Source organism: Bactrocera tryoni, chromosome 4 (assembly GCF_016617805.1).
Source record: "Bactrocera tryoni isolate S06 chromosome 4, CSIRO_BtryS06_freeze2, whole genome shotgun sequence".
NCBI classification, from domain to species: Eukaryota; Metazoa; Arthropoda; class Insecta; order Diptera; family Tephritidae; genus Bactrocera; species Bactrocera tryoni.
Window position 1 is genome coordinate 3,890,235 of NC_052502.1, and position 19,736 is coordinate 3,909,970.

The following is a 19,736-nucleotide window of genomic DNA, read 5'->3' on the forward strand; positions in this document are numbered from 1 at the left end:
TACGCATATTGAATGCATGAATGTATGTATGTATATACTAAATAAATAATTCAATACTTGTTCCATTTGTTAATTCTTCGGATATGGTTGCGAATGTCTGATTGTACGCGCAGGAAAACACGTAGGCTTCTTCATTACGTTGTCTTTCCACAGCGTTTTACTTGTGTGCATAGCTAATCGCTTGAATTATTTGTTGTAGCTTAAGCGTTTTCCCCCGCGAGCGAGATAAATATAGCAGCAAGAGGTATACATGGGTGTATGTGTGTTTGTGCGCCTGGAATTGGCCACTGTTATTTGCCGTAGATTTGTACAATTTCCCGAAGTTAAACAAATGAAAAGGTGAAGGGACTTACATGTATTACATTCGATGATAACGTGGTCTTAAAAATATATGTAGTAATTCAGTTAACTGATTTTGAACCTACTTGTATGTATGTTGCTTTATGCATGTAAAGGGTATTTAGTAATAAGAAAGGGATAAGAAATATAATGAACACACAAGAGTTGAGGAATCTGAATTTGCTCTTGTAGAAAAAGGTTTAGGACTGTGAGAAACAGTTAATCCAATCTTTATCTTTCTTCCACGAAGAAGTTGTAAACGCTTATATATGTATATATGAATGTCTCTATCATATAATGAATGAAGGAGCCCGTCTGGCACAAAACCTTAAATGGTTGTTCACAAAACATAGAAAAGATATAAGTAATTTCATTGACCCAAATGGTTTGCGCGCAACGTTGAAACGGGTAGAAAGATTATAATGTCCTTCGACAGTGCATTAAAATCGCGCATACAGTGCTAGTTGAGTCCCTACTTAACTACCAACCTCTTTTATATCAGTTAGTAGTTGGTAGGTGGAGCCATGTCAGGCAAGTGAGGAAAGTTCTCTGAGCGCCATTCACTTAGCAGTGGCCACAAACGATTATTTTACATATGGCTTAATCAGCCCACTATTTCCGGTCTTAGACCAAGTAACCTCTGGGTAGCCAAAGACACATCCTTTTGAAGGCAAGCTAAAGTGAGAAGGCGAAACATCACCTCCCCAGAGTTGTGGACTGGGTTGGGGACCTGCCACGTAAAAAACCCTACCAAATGAAAAGGAAACAATAGCTTGTTGTTGTAAACTCGGCTATAACCGCGTAAGCGATGTCTCCCCAATAAAGGAGTTGTTGCGACTATATTTTCCCCATTCAATGCATCTGTCAGTGTCAGTTCCAATACAGCAGAAAATTCTTAAGTAATAGCAACTTGATTTCTTTTCAAGATCAGTTGTATCATGGTAAAACAGTGTCGGTTCGTAAATTTTGACTTGCAAAGTAAATGTCCAAACAGTGGACAGGAAGCCTTCTTTCGTTTCAAGAGCACAGCTTGTCGCTTTGCATTCAATTGGCTACAAATCAAATTCAATTACCGGCGTTCTGCAATTATAGCCGCTGGCCATTGGCATACAAAAGCGTGGCTACATCCAACACTCCGCCTTGGCTCCCTTCACTACTTCCACGCTTGTTATTTTTGTTCGTTTTGTTGCTTGCCTTTGTTATCGAAATTGATTTTATGTTTATTTCCCAATTTGGCTGCCGTTCGTAAATTAGTTTGAGCAGTTTTACCGTTTATTAACAAAGAGCAGAGTGGATTTCGATTTTCTTGTAATCGGATACGAAGAATGGTTGCTGTAATCTTGAAAAACATAATATTAAACAGTACCTTTATTGGCTGACAGGAATCATAAAACAATTTAAATAGTATGTTGGCTGCTTAAATGATTTCAGCAAGAATTTATCGTTCTCTATGTGTGCGGATAAATAAGTACTAAGCAAGCTCCGCTCCTACCATTTATATCCATACGCCGGTAGATGCTAGATCATACTATCTCTATCAGCCAAGAGTTGTGCGTAAATATTATTAAATTAATCTTCTTAAGTTTGTTGGACCATTTACGTGCTCATTTATTTTACTAGAGAGCCGCGCTCAAACATAGCGAGCACAGACGTGGCGATTGAAGTCGTCAAATACACTACTCAACAAATGGTGACAAAAATGTGTTAAGAGACCAGTGAACTATTTGGTGTGTGCTGATTACGAATTTATGTTGAAAAATTTTCCATCACGTTCATCTATTTTTGTAATTTTACTAAATGGTGGAGGTTTGATCTACACCCCTGGACTACAACACAAAAAATTATACGTGTTAGGATAATTATTACTGTCATTTTCGGTTTTAGCAACCCAAAATTAGCAAGAAGCAGCATCTAATATCACCGTCGCAAAATCCCTGTAAACTAGTGTTATTAGTCCTCCACGAAATCTTCTAATTTGCCACGCACTTTGCCTTAAATATTCGGCTACGAAGCTCATCAAGCTAAAAGCTGCGAAAGTGTGTACTTAAAAAAGTAATTAAATTAATTTAAGAATTCTTCGACGAATTATAAATGCACACTCAAGTGAAATTAATTCCACCTTGGCAATTCGTCTAACCCTCTAGGCATAAGCGAGTCTCCTTTGATTATTTATTTGGCTATTAAGTAAAAATCTATATTAATTTTGAATTGTGCTTATGCAAATAACGGTAAAGGTCAATGAATTCGAGAAATAATAAATGATGCCGTAAGATAAATTGTGAATATTAGCGAGATTTCAGCGAAATGGAAGCCTCAGCGCCAAGCTAATTAAACACTTTCAGCGCTGAGCTCGATGCGTAAAGCGGCAGACAGTTTGACAAACAGCAATCTATAACTTTAATATGCTATTAACGGCAGAAGGATTGGAGCAAACGCGGCAGAGAAGGCTACGAACGGCAGAAGTGAGCAAAAAGTGAGGTTAGAATGGCTGTTTGTGGCTGACGGTGAAGGATTTTCAGCCGAAGTATTTGCGTAAATTAAGTCGGTTTCTACTCTCTTCTACTGACTTCTAACAAGTGGGTTCTAAGTATTTGAGTTTGTCAAAAAAGTACAAAACTTTGCAGACGGAGCAGAAAATGCTCAGTTTAAAGGAAGAACAACTTTAGGTTGCTTAAACTTTAAATTCCTCACAATGTATGTGTGTGTGTGTGCAAGTGTGTGGCTACAATAGTACTTTAGTTTCCAATGCCAGAGACATATGGGTATATGGGTTAAGTATGCAAGGCTTAAGTAAATAACTTAAGTAAGTTTTATGTGTTAAAATTCCATTAAAGTCACCTGAAGTAGGTGCCCGTTTGCTTATTTTGAAAAACATTAAAATTCCTAAGCGGCGGTGTAAAGAACGGTAAATCGGTGCGCGTTTATTTTTAGAAAATTATTGTTATTTTTGTTTAAAATATTTTTTTTTGCTTTCAAAGCGAGAAGCTTGCTGAAAACGTTCTCGCAGCGCTCACATGAAAGCTATAGCAATTACAGCATTAAATTGTCGCTGTCGTCTAGTCCTGTCTACGCTGTCGCCGCCGCCACCGACGCTACTGCTGCTCTTGCCAAACTGACACTCTTCAGCACAAGTTATTGCTGTTGTTGTTGAGCTGTTCGCCAAAATTTTGCGTTTTCCACCGTTTGACACTAAAAATATTGTATCGGGCATTTCGAATTTAAAACATGTGGTGTTTTCTTGTTTATTTATAATCCCAAGAAATAATTAGTATAGATGCGAATAGCTACAAACATACATACACACACATATGTTTGTACAAATATGTATTATGTCGTAGTACGTATGAGTATAAAGCAAGTGAAAAGCCGACAACGTCGCCAACTCGTGGCGGAAAAAATCACTCGCAATTGTTTTCTAACATATGTATGTATGTATAGACTTTAGAGCGGGTCGATTTTTTCTACTTTGCTATAATGAGCAAATTCAAAGTGAAAACGATGCTCATTGTCTTTTCTGACATCAAAGTCATCATGCACCATGAATTTGTTCCTGCTGGACAAAACGTCAACGCCAAGTTTTACGTGGAAGTTCTCAAGAAACTCAATCGGGTCCGACAAGACATCGCAGCCGATAGGAAGTTGCTTCCGCAGCCGCCCTACAACCCAGATGTGGCCCCTGGGTTTTTTTATTTCCTTGCTTGAAAAGGCCGATGAAAGGAAAACATTTTGAGACGCGAGAGAGGATACAAGCAGCATGCACCTCGACTCTCAAGGCTATTCCAGAGAATGTCTTCCGTGACGCCTTCAATGCTTGGATATTGCGCTGGAAGCGCTGCATCTATGCAGAAGGAGCCTATTTTGAAAGTTTTTAAAGAATTGTAACGATTGGTTAACATTTGTTTTTACTTTCCGGACAAACCCTGTAGTTGTTTGATCTGGCAGATTCCGACAAATGATCAATAGAATATCAAAATGCACCTACGTATGATCCCTAAAAACTTCGTCTTAAAAATCGGCTCGAAATCGGTTTTAAAACTAAAGTCTCTTAGGCAAAGTGGTTCAGTATGATCCGCATATGCGATTTTTTCGTTTTTTTGGCACCCTGTAAATTCATCCGCTCTAATACTCTAATACACGCATATACATATGAGTATATTATATATACTATATATACATACATATGTATATATATATATATACATATATGCGAATGTTCAAAAATTTTGAATTTCATTTTTGCATTATCTTTTGAATTATAATAATATTTGCGGTATTTTCTAAAAAAAGCTTAGGTCGAGTTAAGCTAAAGTAGGCATTGTTAGTTAAAATTACATTTTGGACCAATGCTTCATCCATATTTTTTTCATAAACTGCAGCTTTCTATTTCAACAATTTATTAAAAAACAACAAAATAAAAGTCGAGTTTCGAGAAAGTTGCTGGGAATAAAGTAAATAGTTCTTATTAATTTAAGTTGACTTAGGCCATTTCAAAAAAATGCTTCCGATGTGATTTGCGCATGCAGCAGGGGGTGGAATGCCACAGAACAGGTGAAGTTCGCGAAATCATTGCAATTTGCGTCTCACCAAATATTAATATTTTATATTTTGAAATTAAAAATTTTACAACATTTTCTGCATTGTTTGCATTTATTCCAAATTTATAAAATCACCACAGATTCAAAACTATCCCGAACAGAACAAAAAAAAATCAACGAAATGAGGCCAAAATAATGGAATTGATAGTTTTGCCAAAGAAAATAAATGTCTATCCGCAGCATCACAAATAAAGCTGAAATCTTGGCAAAAGTAGGACTATTCACATAAATTATCAAACAAAATTAGACATATTTTACAACAACTAAAAATATATGGAAAAGTCTGCTTTGATATGCTGCATTTCGTTGGGGGCACACTGGAGCATTTCTGCGAAATAAGTGGACAATCTCGAAAATGACAAAAGCAAACAGCGAAGCCCCTCGGTGCTGTGTAAAAGAAATATTGAACAAATTGCGCTGGGCAATAAAGAATTAATTTATAACAACAAATGTTTTTATCTGGCGGTGTCGAGCGCATTTGGCTGCCAAGTTTGCGGCGGTTAACACAATTCTCCGACAGTAAAATTAATTGTTTGTTTTGTATATTTTGTCTGTACATACTTTTTTCGCTGGTGAACGCGCTAAAAATAATTACTTTTTATAGACGGTGGTGTGATTTTAATTATATTACCCATTGGAAAATAGGTTATCAAAGGTGTCACGATACGGTTAAGAGAACTTGAACTATTTTTAGGCATAAACATTAGAAAACACTGCTGATCAATTACTTTAGTTTTACAAGGATTTTTGGTCTGAACGGCAGATAACATTTGTTATTGAGCAGCTGATGGCATCGCTCAAGAGACTGAGTTTATACTATCTTTGAGGGGAAACGTAATTTTTTACTCTCTGAACATGTCGCCCACTTAATATTTGTTTAACGCCTAAAACTAAAGAATGTAAAGTTATATGTATATGTCAAAGCATCAGGATATTGAGATGGACAGACTTTTTTACTAAACTTGATTACTGTATTTTTCAGTGTATCCGTTATCTGTATATTTTTACTTCGGTAATAGCCATATACCTAACCTTTAGCTTAGACAGAATTTCATTACTCACAAACCTTTCCGTACATCCTAGCGAAATTGGGCTTCTAAGAAAATGGGACTATCATTGAATGCTCTGTATGCTTCCATTATCAGGAGCAGTAGCCAAAAAAAAGTCAGTTCAAATTTAGTTTTTTATGTTAGGTTAGGTTAGAGAACAACAGAGTATCGATTCGCTTCCTTCTTCTTCTTTACTGCCGTAGACACCGCTTACGCGATTAACAACAGCGCGCCAGTCGTTTCTTTTTTTCGCAACGTGGCGCCGATTGGAAATGCCAAGCGAAGCCAGGTTCTTCTCCACCTGGTCTTTCCAACGGAGTGGAGGTCAACGGAGTGGAGGTCTTCCTATTTCTCTGGAGCTGGAGTGTTTTCGTCCATACGTACGACTTGACCTAGGCAGCGCATATGTTGTTTCTTAATTCGCTGAACTATGTCAATGTCGTCGTATATCTCATCGTTCCATCGAATGCGATATTCATCGTTGCCAACGCGTAAAGAACCATAAATCTTTCCCAGAACCTTTCTCTCGTAACGTCGACTCATCAGATGTTGTCATCGTCCATGCCTCTGCACCATATAGAAGAATGGAACTAATGAGTGACTTATAGTTTGGTTTTTGTTTTGCTTCCATTCGGATGAAATTTCGGTAAAGACGCCCTGCCTAACAAGCAGGGGTTTGCGACGTTTCCGCTGTAACCGGCCACTCAAACCTCTTTGATTCGCAAGAAGCTTGATGTTACTGCTTAAGTATGTTAGCGTTCTCAAAGCCAGTCATGCTCTGTTATGAGAAGAAAGCTGCACTTCGGAGTAGTACATCTACTGCTACCTTGATGGTCTGGTAGCTGCAGTTACATCCAGCCACCACTTGAATTTATCCGTGAAAAAACCACCGCATCTCATCTTCAATAGCTTCGCCACACCTAGAAATCCCTTGCAGGTATGTGAACAGGGACAGAACCGCAAGAAGAAGGTTTTGCAATGTAGAGAGGCAGTTTATCAGGAATGCAACCGAATTTACCATTTGATGTATACAATTGTGATTATGTCATATTCACGAAGTAGTCAAGTCTTTCAATGAGCGCCCTCATTTAACTGCAAAAGAAGGTTATTTCTCTAAAACCGTCAAACCAAGAAAGTTCAAGTCAAATTAGCAGACAATTTTTAATATAAAACAAGGGTTTAAATGTAATGCTTAATGACAAGCACCAAAATGACAAATTGTGGTTTAAAGAGAATGTACTAAAACGAAAATTGCACATTGAAAAGACTAAACGTTATTATCTGCTATCATTCGGTCTTTTGGCACAATTAAATACACTTTTAATTATCATGTTTTATATGTAAAATTTAACACTCTATATACTAAAACCGCTTAAGCGAATTAAGAAGGTAACGAAAACGGTTTGTTTGGTGATTTAATTTCATAATCACATCCGAAAGATTACAAAAGTTAGTAAGAGTAGAATATTCAAATGAAGAAGAGCGCGCACAATGCGGAAATTTATCTACATAATGTTGTATAAACCTACATACATACATATACATTAGGGTGTTTTTTTTTAACTATTCATTTTTTTTTTCAATCCCATCATGAAATTTCCTTGGAAATACCCTAAAAAAGCCCTAAAAGATGGTAAGTAATAAAAAATCTATGAAAACTCCATACAGCCTTACCTAAAAAGTCGAATATCTCGAGAAGTATTTATGATAGCGATTTTGACCTCGGTTCTTTTTTGTAGCAATTAAAATTTCCTGCAAGTTTGTCATGTACATTTTTACTATAACTCTTGTCATTTACGAAATATATACAAAAAAATGCGAATTTCGTGGAAAAGTCAGGTTTAGAGCCCCGTACTACCTCGCTGGTGTGAGTTTCGACTTTGTCGCAATGGGCACTTTTGTAGAGTGTTCAATTCTGAGGAATATGTGTCTAAAGTCAAAGCGATGCCATAAAATGCCTCTGAGCTACAGAAGTTTAAAGATATCAGGACTGTCGTGCATTTTCAGTGGTAAATTTTTACATGCCTTGGTCCAGTCCATAATGTTAATATTAAGGGCTCAAATTTTCAGGGATTTTATTTTAGGGTATTTCCAAGAAAATTTCATGATGGGATTGAAAAAAATGAATAGTTCAAAAAAAAAAAACACCCTAATATACATATACGTAAGCAAGTCTATATTTAAAGCAACAACGCTAGGGATGACCAAATTAAGCATAAGCTTTTATCCGAAAAGGGTAAGGGCCCATTGGCCAATGAATTGTGGAAATATTTCTGGTTGTTGTGGCAAATTTTCCCAAATTCTTGTTGCGCCGTCCGTTTTAGTCTCATTTTTAGCGGTGGTTGTTGCTGCGGTCACTTTGCCTCTTGGCAGTTGCGGTTTGCGAATTATTTTGTAATTTTTATTGCCTGCTCCAGTAGCTGCCTCTGTGGTGGCGATTCATTAAAAGGTAATTGCAGACGTAACAGCGTCTACGGCGCGCGTTGTGACGCGCAACTGACATGAGATTTGAGACGACATTCCGTTTTTTGTTTACTATTTCAAATTCGTTTTAGTTGTGTTGCTGTCGTTGTCGCCACACGCTAATTGCCGTAGTCCACTTTGGAGCACAAATAGCGTGTTTATAGTAAATATATATATACATATTTACATGGAGCTTCCGTTCCCTAATACTGTTCGCGCTTTGGTGAGGGTGTTTCTTCAACTGTTGTTAATTTTAACACTGGGCTCGCCCCACATACCTTCAGAAACACATACACACTAATTAATTGTCACATTTTGAAAGTAAAATTTACAAAAAAAAAAGCTCAAGTGAGATAAAGTTTCAAGAAAACGCAAAGACAGTAAACAAGCGAAAAAATTTGTAAAGATAACTTGATGTCAGCTTTGCAGCGTCTTCGAAGCGGAAGAGCAGAGAGCAGCGTAGAGAATTATGAAATAGGGTGACGTGGTTGCGGGCGGTAAAGTAGTAGGTGAAATGAGTGCTGAATGAAGACTCTATAGCTTTGTCCTGAACTTATTTGGTAGAAACTTTAGGAGCTCTACAATCACCGGCTAACGGTACGAGTTGTCTTTTGGATAAAAAGGAGAAATGGTGGCTGGAGCAGTCGAACTTATGTATGTGAGGAATACTATTTCAATTAAAGGTAACATTTATTTTGTATTCATTAGCATGTTGTTACTAAGAGGTGATCCAAGTATACTTTTTTCAATAGCTCTTTTTTAACAGATCACGTGTGAGCAGTGTCAAGCTGTCATGTTATTTTTGTTCAGTATCGTTTGGCATTTCATCATGGAGAGACTTACGGCTGATGTAATATTCCCAACACAATCACCCACCTTGAGATCCAGCATTCATTATTGGACGATATTCGACCGCACGCAGTGACGAAAATGTAGCAGCCGTAGCTGAGAGAAGACCGTGAAGAATCGACGGACTGACGAATGGAACGGCCTGGCGCATTTTACGTCGAGATCTTGAATTGATAGTGTACAAAATACAGCTTGTGTAAGAACTGAAGTCTCTAGACCTTCCCAAGCGACATCGCTTCGATCTACGGGCTCTTGAAAAGTTCCAAGAAGTTAAGACGTTTTTGAACCCAATTTTCTTCAGCAATGAGGTCCATTTCTGGCTCTATGTGTATGTAAACACGCACAATTGCCGCATTTGGGACGAAGAAGAACACGAAGAGATGCAAGAGTTGTCATTTCATACAGTAATGCGATGGTTGTGGGCCGGTGGAATCATTGTCAATTGCGACGTTATCGCGTAATGATAACAAGACGGCGCCACATCCCACACATTGCATCAATCAATGAATTGATATCACTTCGGTGAGCTGATAATTTTACGTTTTGGGCCGGTCGATTGCCCACCAAGAGCTTGTCATATCAGATTGTTAGACTTATTTCTGTGGAGATTTTTCAATTCTAAAGTCTTTACGAACAATCCGGCTTCAATTGAGGCCTTACAGCTCTGATACGTAGACACAAAAAATAAATGCCAAGGAATGTTCCTTCGAATAATAATAAACATTCCCCATTAGATTTGAAATTGTGTTTTTTTAAGTAGAGAAACTCGCAATAGATTACTCTTTATAAACCACTAAAATGGTTATGTCAAAAGACTTACATCCATATGTAAAATTTTCAAGAGCTGTTCAAATATATTCTTAAAGTTTTCAATTTATTAATTGGATTTTACTACACATTATATTCAGTTAGTGGAATTTTGTGCAAGCTTTATAATTCTCAAATACACTTTTTTGTCCAGCTCTGACTTTAGGGAGACCCTAAACTCGTTGTATTATGCGGAATACCTTGAAATCTTCAGTTATAAGATAAAAGTTTTAAGGACATGCATACAATATACAAAACTGAAGAAATTTTGGCATAAAGACGCCCAAAGTTTACGGTGTTCTAATCCGAAACCTTTCCCAGCCTCTGATTTAAAAAAAAAATACCAAAGCTACCACAACTTCCTTATATCGCAAGTAGAATGTGATTGTCAGTTAAAATTAATATTCCGTTTTCTTAGTGTCCGTTATGTCCGAAATCGGTCCGATTGTAACATTACCGTCGCACAGTTTTCAGTTTCAAGAGCTGTTTGCGGTAGTATCTGGCTATGCCCTGCATATATCGTGTTTGTCTCACATCTTGTTGTTGTTATTGCTGTTTTCTTTTGTATTTCCAGTTGTGCAGAATATTTGATTTGCTTTAAAATTCACAAACTTTTCTTGCTTGCATTTGAGCGCGCTTTTGTTTCGCAATAACACACACAAATTGTTTTGTTTATGCCACGGAAATGCCAAAAAGACAGAAATAAGCATACAAACACATACATATAGACTATATATGTATGAGATCACAAACTGGTTTGCATTAATTCACTTTAATTCTCTCACATTTTCGACGATTAATCACAGATCGCTGATTTTCGCCTTTGTCGGTGCATTACGTCACTAAAGCGCGTCTGCCGTTGGCTGTCTTTCGCACATTTGCAATGACGTCACGCGCCCGAAGCCATCAATATGCACAGCACGCCTGCAACGCACGCGATCGGCGACTACGTCAGACCGCACCAGAGCAAACATATCACAAGCGCGGCGCGACCGATCTTCTTGGAGCATACAAAGGCGCGAACCGAATATATTAGCGAAATCGAATATTTACTACGACGCTTATAATATATATATAATGCGACGCTTTTTCGCTTGAAAACGATTTTAAGTGGCAATAAATGCGCAAGCGACGATGCTTTGTTGCTTCTTTGTATCTGCCAGTTGACTAAACCGAGATGCAGATACAGATTTCGGTAGAAGGTACGCCAGAGCAGCGATCGCTCTTGGAGCTAGATATAGGTATGTATGTACGCATGTAAGCGCGTAGTGATATATGTATTTATTTATACCTCTGTACTTATAAATAAGCGTGTGTGCTTGGTTGTGTGGCTGTGTGAAAGTCACCACGGCCAACTGCCGAAAGCTGTAAGCAGCTGACCACATTCGCTCATTTATCTGCGAATAATGGCATGCAAAATAAATACATACATATGTATGTATGTATTAACGGCCGGCAATTTGTGACAAAAAGGTGAATAGTTTTAGAGATCGTGAGCGATCGTTTCAACATATGAGTCAACCCTTTGCATGCAGAAGCGAGTGAGAGCGCGCGTGTGGTGGCTTTACGACGAGAGGTGTGTTCACCAACAAATAATTAATTTAAAGTGTTAATTGATTATAAATAAATATTGACACGTCAGATAACCATTGAGAAGTTATTACGGCGTTTTTTTTTATACATTTTTCATACCAGAAGATTATGAACTCTTTGCTTTTGACTAGTAATTTTGTCATAAAACCAAAAAATTACTCAGCGGGGGAGTATCGCAAATATACTTTCTAAGAAAAAAGGTAACTTCATCAAGAATTAAAATACACAAATTTTGTCTATTTGCCGCGTTAAGGTCACTTATTCCAATAAAAATAATTTTTAGACTACGAATAAATCTTCTCAACACATTTTTTTGAAAGGTGAATTTTTAATTTATACTTCGCGTGTTTTTCGAATCGGTAATTTTTTTCCTGTAAGTTGGCCGAACTGATCAACAGAAAGTGTTTCGTCTTCCATCAGGACAACCCAAGATCACACGCATCTTTGATGACTCGGCAAAAGCTGGGAGAGTTTGGTTGGGAAGTTTTGATGCATCCACCATATAGCCCTGATCTTGCACCAATGGTGGTCCCACCATTTGTTTCGGTCAATGCAGAACTCGCTTAATGAAGTAAAGTTGGCTTCAAGAGAAGCCTGTGAAAATTACTTCTCGCAGTTCTTCGTCGAGAGACCAGAAAAGTTTTACACGATGGAATAATGTCTCTAGCGGAAAAATGGCAAAAAGTGGTCGACCAAAGTGATACATATTTGGTTAATTAAAGTTCATTATAAACATATAAAAATAAGTTGAAGCTTGATTACAAATACAAAAAGACTTTTTCGACTACCTATATAAATTGAAAGGATGTTACTTGAAGACTATTAAACTACTAAACTGTATTGAGAAGGGTTTCGCAAAGCATGAATGCTCTCATGGGGTTTGAGTGGAAGCAGTTTATTATCAATGAAGTATTTTTGTTGAATTCCGGTATTTAACTCGACTATTGTCTATGTTTAACAAAAGTTACGATTTATTCCTATTATTTTCAATCGTTCTGTCAAAAATCCTTTAACTCATGTTGTTTCTTAGATTCATCAGCGCACTAACTAACTTCTAGCACAAAAGGAGTTTGCGAATGAGAGAGTTTCTTTTATACTCTAAAAATTATTTTTTTATTATTTTTTAATAAGGAAAGTTTGTTAATTACGTTCCATTATTTGAAAGAGTTTCCACTCACTATTTCGTTCTTAAAGTGCATCCAAAAGAGATGACATTTGGCTTATGCAGGAAAATGCGTTTGGAGTGAATTTTCCCATCATTTTTTATCGCTCTAATAGCCTTTTAATCAAAAACGGGTTTCAAGAATTACATACCTTTCAAAGCTATGCAGCCTTCGCACCACAAATCGCAAACATTGATCAAAGGTGATCCACTACTCATATGCTCACTTTCCACGTTAATTATGCGCGGGATAAGGAACTGCGAATTCCTAATCTCCAATGCGCTTTTAATGAGTGAACATAAGTAGTTTTATACACACATGGATCCAAATAGACGCATTCTAATGTTCACTTGTATGTGTGTGTGTGGAGCAAACTTTTCCATCATAGAGCAATTAAAAACAGTAAAAACAAACAACTTTGCCATGATCTGACCTCGCGCCTTAGCGAACGTGCGAATGCGTTATTTATAGCCGAAATGATGTACCGAATTTCCTCGTAAATAAACTTCAAATATTATGTGTAATTGTTGTGCTTGTTGTAACACATGTGCCTTTGAGTAGCAATGCAATAAACATTTCGATATGCAAGTGCGTGCAAAACAAGGCAAACGCACGCCAATTTTTACATGTTGCAGTTGCACGTGTGCATGCCACAGGCCAGATACCAGATGCCACATATGCAATGCTGTCGGCAAATAGCCACAATTATGTTGCGATGTGTGTGCGTGCGTGCACAACAAAGTTATATTCGGATATTTTTAAAATCACAAAATCATTTATAAACTACTATTTATAGCTGCGGTTTACTCGTGTCTGCTGCGCGATTAAGTGGCTAGGGCGTGCGCATGTCGTGGGCATGTGGTGTGTGTGCTCTGGGCAGTCTTGCGGTCGTTTGTTTGTTAGCCTTTGCGGTGGGTCAGTTGCCAAATGGCAACCAATGAATGTGGGCGCCGAGTAGAGGCGGGCATGGGTGCGATGCGGAAGATATGAATTTGCGTAAAGGCGAGTATCAATGAACTCGCATATGAGCTCGTATTTACACACTCACAGACACAATCATAAGGTAGCACCAGAAAGCCTACGCGGGTAAATATATTCCTCTGTACAAATGTGAAGATCTCTGGTACATGCTATAATAAACAAATGTAAGGCAGTAATCTACAGAATATCGAAAGTAAGCATCGTCATTTACATCTGCTTTAATTGAGTACTTTAATTGCCCTTGCCATGGCTGCAGTCTCCAGCTGGTTATGACGTCAAAGTGTGGCAATTTATTACCACTTATGTGCTTCAAATACAAGTATGCTGTACTTGTTGTACATTGTGACGAAAAAGTAATTGTAATTAAATTCCCCGGGTAAATGATATTTCAAAAAAATATTTTGCGAAGTTGGGAGGACTACCCTTAATTACTATGCCAAATATGAACACGATCTGTCAACCAGTTTGTTTACAGCAGCTGCTTAAGTCGGTATAGCTCAGTAGTGCGTTGCTATCTTTAAAATAGAAACAAATATCTAACAAATAATTTGTCTCAAATTTTGTATTTCTAACCAAAATTCGTGTGCGGAATCGTTGCGAATGTTGGAAAAGGTTTACGGTGATTCCGTTTTATCAAAAATAGAAGCCTACGAGTCGTAGGTAGAGCCTTCAAAGATGGTCGAGAGTTCGTTGAAGACATGCCTCGTTCTGGACGACGTTCGACCTTTTCAACTGATGAAAAAAGTGAAGGATAGGTGCTGAAGAATAAGTGTAAGAGAGATGACAATAGAGCTCGACATCTCACGCGGGTCCGTTCGAATGATTTTTGTGTATATTTTGGATATGAAACGCGTTCTTGCTCGACTCGTCCCGATAAAGCTGATTTTTTTTCAAAAAGACTACCGTAAACAGGACTCTTTGGTCCAAAAACGCAATGCATAGCATCGATCAACCATCGCATTCATGAGAATTTTGACTGATTTTTGGTTTCGGTCGATCGAAGAGATAAAACAAAATTCGCTGAATGAGCTGAAGCTTATGAAAACTGTTTCGAGAACTGGAAAGATCGTCGGCACAAGTGTACTACATCTGTTGGGGATTACTTAAAATAAATATTGTGCATTTTATTTACAATTTCTGGGTACTTTTTTGTCACAATCTAATTAAAGTTGGAGTCGTTCGTAAATTTGAAGTTAGGTTTTAAGAAAAAGTTTATTTGCTCAGTATTTTCACTGCTAAATAAATCGTTTAAAAAGAAATCTCATTTCATACTAATTTTGTGGGCATTTTAATAGAAATTAAGTAAGAAATATGTATATAAAAATAATATATAAAAAGAAATGGAAAAAAATATATAAAAATACGCTATTTCGATTCGCCAAGTGTTAGACAGTAGCTAAACGAACAAACTATATCAGCTTTTCAAGGAAATTGTCAGTAGGTACATGCGATACCTTACTGCCATACTTTCTTTGGTTGAGAAGTGCGTCTCTCCGTGCTAAAAACTGTTTTAATGACCTCGTGAATCTTTACGATTTCTATAAGTAATTATCTATTTTGATCTTTGTGATAATAATTTGAAACCTAAATAAATAAATAAAATTTCAAGGTCATTCAGTACAGCTGATGTGTATTATAAAAATATATTGGTAGAAATATGTATTATATTTTATTTCAGTAGGCAACTGGGATAAAAAGCAAGAATAGTGGTGTGGTATGGTTCCATCATTATAACTTTACCCTAAATAGAGCATATTGTGAGATGTAACACCACTAAGGAAAATACCCTTAAAATTTATATCTAAATGATCAGCGTAGTGAGCTGAATCGAGTTAGCCATGTCCGTTCTGTCTGTATATAAGCGAGCTAGTCGCTCAGATTTCAATTTAAAGCGTTCTTATCGTTCCAAAAAGCCACTAATTTAGCGGAATCGCCGATATCGGATCACTATAGCATATAGCTATATCAAGTGCTTTTAAATAAACTTCATTATTTGTGAAGGGTATGCCAGCTTCGGTTTATCTAAATTCGAAAGCATGCGACATTCTAAATGTCAAAGCTGTATCATACCATTTTCCAATCCAATTTATTAAATTGTCAACACATACATATGCATATACAAACATATAATCATTAATACTTGTTATTATTTGAATGTACAAATTGGTTGCTGTAGTGAGCCTAAATATAAAAATAAAATAGAAACAATCATTGCTTATGTACCCCATAAATTGCAGATTATCTTATTAAAAATAATATTACATGCCTGCCTACATATAAATATAAATATACATTTGCCTCTTGAAAAGCTTTCATAAGAGTCGGACAACTGTAATTGTGCTCAACTCTCGTTTCCTCATTGTCTCTTTGCTTAATGGATTGCGCGCGTGGAGGCAAAAAATCTAAGAAATTCTATGAAATCGTCAACACTATTCGCTTGGACCAACGGATGGATATCAATGACGTCAAAGCTCTGCAAACATATGTCCATATATGTATGACAAAGAGTCTTCCCATTATTGATGTAAGGAAAACATTGCTTCAAATCAAGAAAGCTACATATCTTCATGTCTATGTACAATTGTACCTATTACTATGAGACAATATTTATGGTTCTCATAAAAACCAATATTCTGGAATATGCTGCTCATATTGTTGTAAATGTGTGGGCGAATTATTCACATGTGTTTGTGGTCACTTATACCAGAAGTGCAACTCCTACGGAACGGCTACAATTTTTTATAATCGAGAAAGAAATGTGGGTCGAGGGTTATGAAAAGACAAAGTTCTTAGCTATTCTAAGAGAATGCACAATTTAAAGGTCTTAAAGAGATTATCCACCCATAAAGCCGTGTTCATAGATTTCGGCTATTAATCACGGCTTTAAGATCCTCAGAACTCAACGATGTAAAAAGTAAACAAATAGAATAAAATGAAACTAAATACCTCAAATTGCTATAATAGCGATTTTTCAGCAATTTATATTTGCTTGCAACACCACCTTAGACGCTCAGACAAACAGTAAGCATTTGCACACACCTCCCCGCAACTCTTGCACAATCTTCCTCGTTTATTTCGCTGTCGCTCAGAGTAAATTACGTGCACGCTGACAACTGCGAAAATGCGAAACAACATTGTCGACCATCGCCATAGCTGTAAATTACCATCGTCTTCCCCTCTATGCTTCTCCCACGGCCGTTGTCATTTGAAGTGTGATTTTGCGTGCGCGCAAATTGTCAAACGCCCACCGAAAAACATTCTCATAGCAATTGTCGACCCACTTTCCCACGGCCCCGCTTCCCGCACAAACAACAACAGAGGAGACAACCTGCAAATATCCACGACGAGGAGGTGTCTCGGAGAGCTGGCGGGGCTGCCGCTGACAGTGACTAATCGCGCATTAAACTTAAGATCTCCTCGCAGATTAGCTAATGCAATCACATACTCACCCCCTTGTCATAATTTTATACGCGCTTTCGTCTATTGCTTAAGCAACTTTGATTTATGTAAAATAGTTTAAGGAATTTCGCCGCCATCCGTAGATATGAAGCGAAACATGCGAAAACATTTGTAAACAAGCGTTCTGTATGTATTCGCCATTTCTTGCACTTCAATTAGAATTTTTTTGAAGTTTCCTACTTGCTTTGGTTTCAATCCGTCATCACCGCACTTCTCCCATTATTACTTTATCAATAATTTGCTATAAATTTTTGTGTCGATTCAAATGGTCGCATTGACCCATTTTTGACACATAAATAATTTCCGTGAAATTAATGTTGGAATTTTATGCGTCAGCGATCTTGCCACTTAACCCCTTGAAATAATCAAGACAACATTTGAGTGTTGACACGTGACAGTAATATCCGCCTACTTGCAGTGTTGTATTATGGGGTGAGATAGCCCTTTCGTCAGTGATTAAGTATGTGGTACGTCACGCACAAAATAAAATTTCATTATTTCGATTTTCCTTGCAAAGTAATGTCTAAATTTTCTTTTTGTAAATAATAATAATAATTCGATATTTAAATATTAAGCCAAAAGATTAACGTCCGGTTTCGAGGTCTTACATTTTTTTCCAGCAAAAATAAATTAAGTATATATCAGATAGAAATTCTTTATGAGATTTTTGGGTTTCAAATTGAAAATTTTAAAGAATCTTAAACAAGTGTAATTGGTTTACGATACGCGATGAAGTTTCTGTGTCATATTGCTCTTAAATCTCCTATCAACATTTACACTCAATATCATGTCCCAATTGACACTTTGGCAAAAAGTTTAAGCTGTTGAGTAGTTTATCTCACTAATCTACTAGATTTAGTAAAATTTCACCATACAAAAAATACACTTGTTAATTTCATCACGGAGTTGATTTGAATCTAATTTCCTCGAAATCTTCCTGTGTCATTCTGATTTAGCTCATTTTGTTTTACCACACTGATTTTGACACTACAAACTGTCAAGGTAAAAAAAAATTAAAAGAATAAATAAATTAAAAAGTAGAAAAATTAAAGCAATATCAAGTAAAAAGGCTAAAATTTTAGAGATCAATATCAAAAAAGAGGAGAAAAATGTGGTCTGAGGCTGTTGAAAACGGTCCATTAGAGTTTTGCCGAGAAAAAATGTCACAGTTCGATTGGATAATTCAAAATAGTTGTTTTATAAATCTCAAACGGCAGTGGAGACAGTCTAGATTAGTGAATAGATTAAATGTAATCTAAATACTTCAAATTTTTGGTGGGATCATGGTGTAATCATGGCATTGCCAGAAAGTATCTCCAAAACGTCTAAGTTGACAATTTTTACTATAAATATTATATATTGTGTATGTATACATATGTAATATTTTCTCTAGTCTTTAAATTGAAATATATGTACTTTAAAAATATTTTCAATTTTTTCTGAGCTCAATTATCCCTAAAAAGAAAGCTTTAATAGGTCTCTTTCGTCGGATTTTCTTGTTAATTTCAATTAATCTCATTGATTTGGCTGCTGAAACCTTAAATTTGGTGCAACAATGTTCCTGCAGACCCGTTCCACAAAATCGCTTAACAACATTGTTACAATTTTCTCAAATTGCTTTCGAAATTAAGCGATAAAAGTATGTACGCCTATAGCCACACACCCACACATGCGCATGTAAAGAGGTAGGCACTTGTGCTAATGTAGCAAATATTTGGCATGAATTGTAAATGTATGTGTGTGTGTGTGTGAATAACTGACAGTACTAAAGCACTCGCGCGATTGTGCTGTCGCCCACATACACGCACACAGACGCATACACATATATAAGAAGAGCAAGAAGGGGTGTGTTGGCTGCTTGTTGGGCGCGCTGGGCGTGTAGACTGGCATTGAGTTCATTGAGTTAAAAATTTATTGTGTGTTTACTTGACGAACGGCACACGGAAAGCGAATGTGATGTATCGAGCGGCAGACAATGCTTCATGCCACTTACACACACACACACACACACGCACGCACTTATACAGAAAGGAAAAGAATTGCAGAAGCATGTTTCTTTTACAATCAGCCGGTTGTCAAGCGCACTGGCACATACACATTTGAAGGGCGCTGGGACGTACGCTGCGTATACGCGACTTTGCGACACATCTTGCTCCTGTGCTTTCGCCATAATGGGAATACAACCGCTCCATTGTCGAGGAGAGGGAATAGAAAATAAATCTTTATGTTCGTCTGCTTCCACCCGCTCAATCTTTACAGCGCTCAGCTGCGCTTTCTGCCGCACACGCCTGGCAACGGCTGATAACTCGACGACATGGCTGAAAAGTCGTAAATCATATTGTGCCCAGTTAAGAGTCGCGTGACGTGCCTATTGAGTTTCAAGTGCTTCCTAGGCAATGGCGCAGGGCCAAGCAGTTTGCGGGCATTGACTTGCTCAG

General features: G+C 37.2%; 1 protein-coding gene across 9 annotated transcripts in view; it reads right to left on the minus strand.

Annotated features, from left to right (window-relative positions):
- LOC120775670 (eye-specific diacylglycerol kinase) overlaps positions 1-19,736 on the minus strand; it is a 242,124-nt gene that overhangs the window by 29,404 nt on the left and 192,984 nt on the right. Inside the window, exon 1 of one of the 9 annotated variants that reach the window (XM_040105943.1) lies at positions 10,888-11,241. The exons of the other annotated variants lie outside the window; for them this stretch is intronic. The gene's annotated coding sequence lies outside the window, so the exon portion shown is untranslated. Of the gene's footprint in view, positions 1-10,887; positions 11,242-19,736 lie in introns of those variants that run through there. 9 annotated transcript variants of the gene reach the window in all.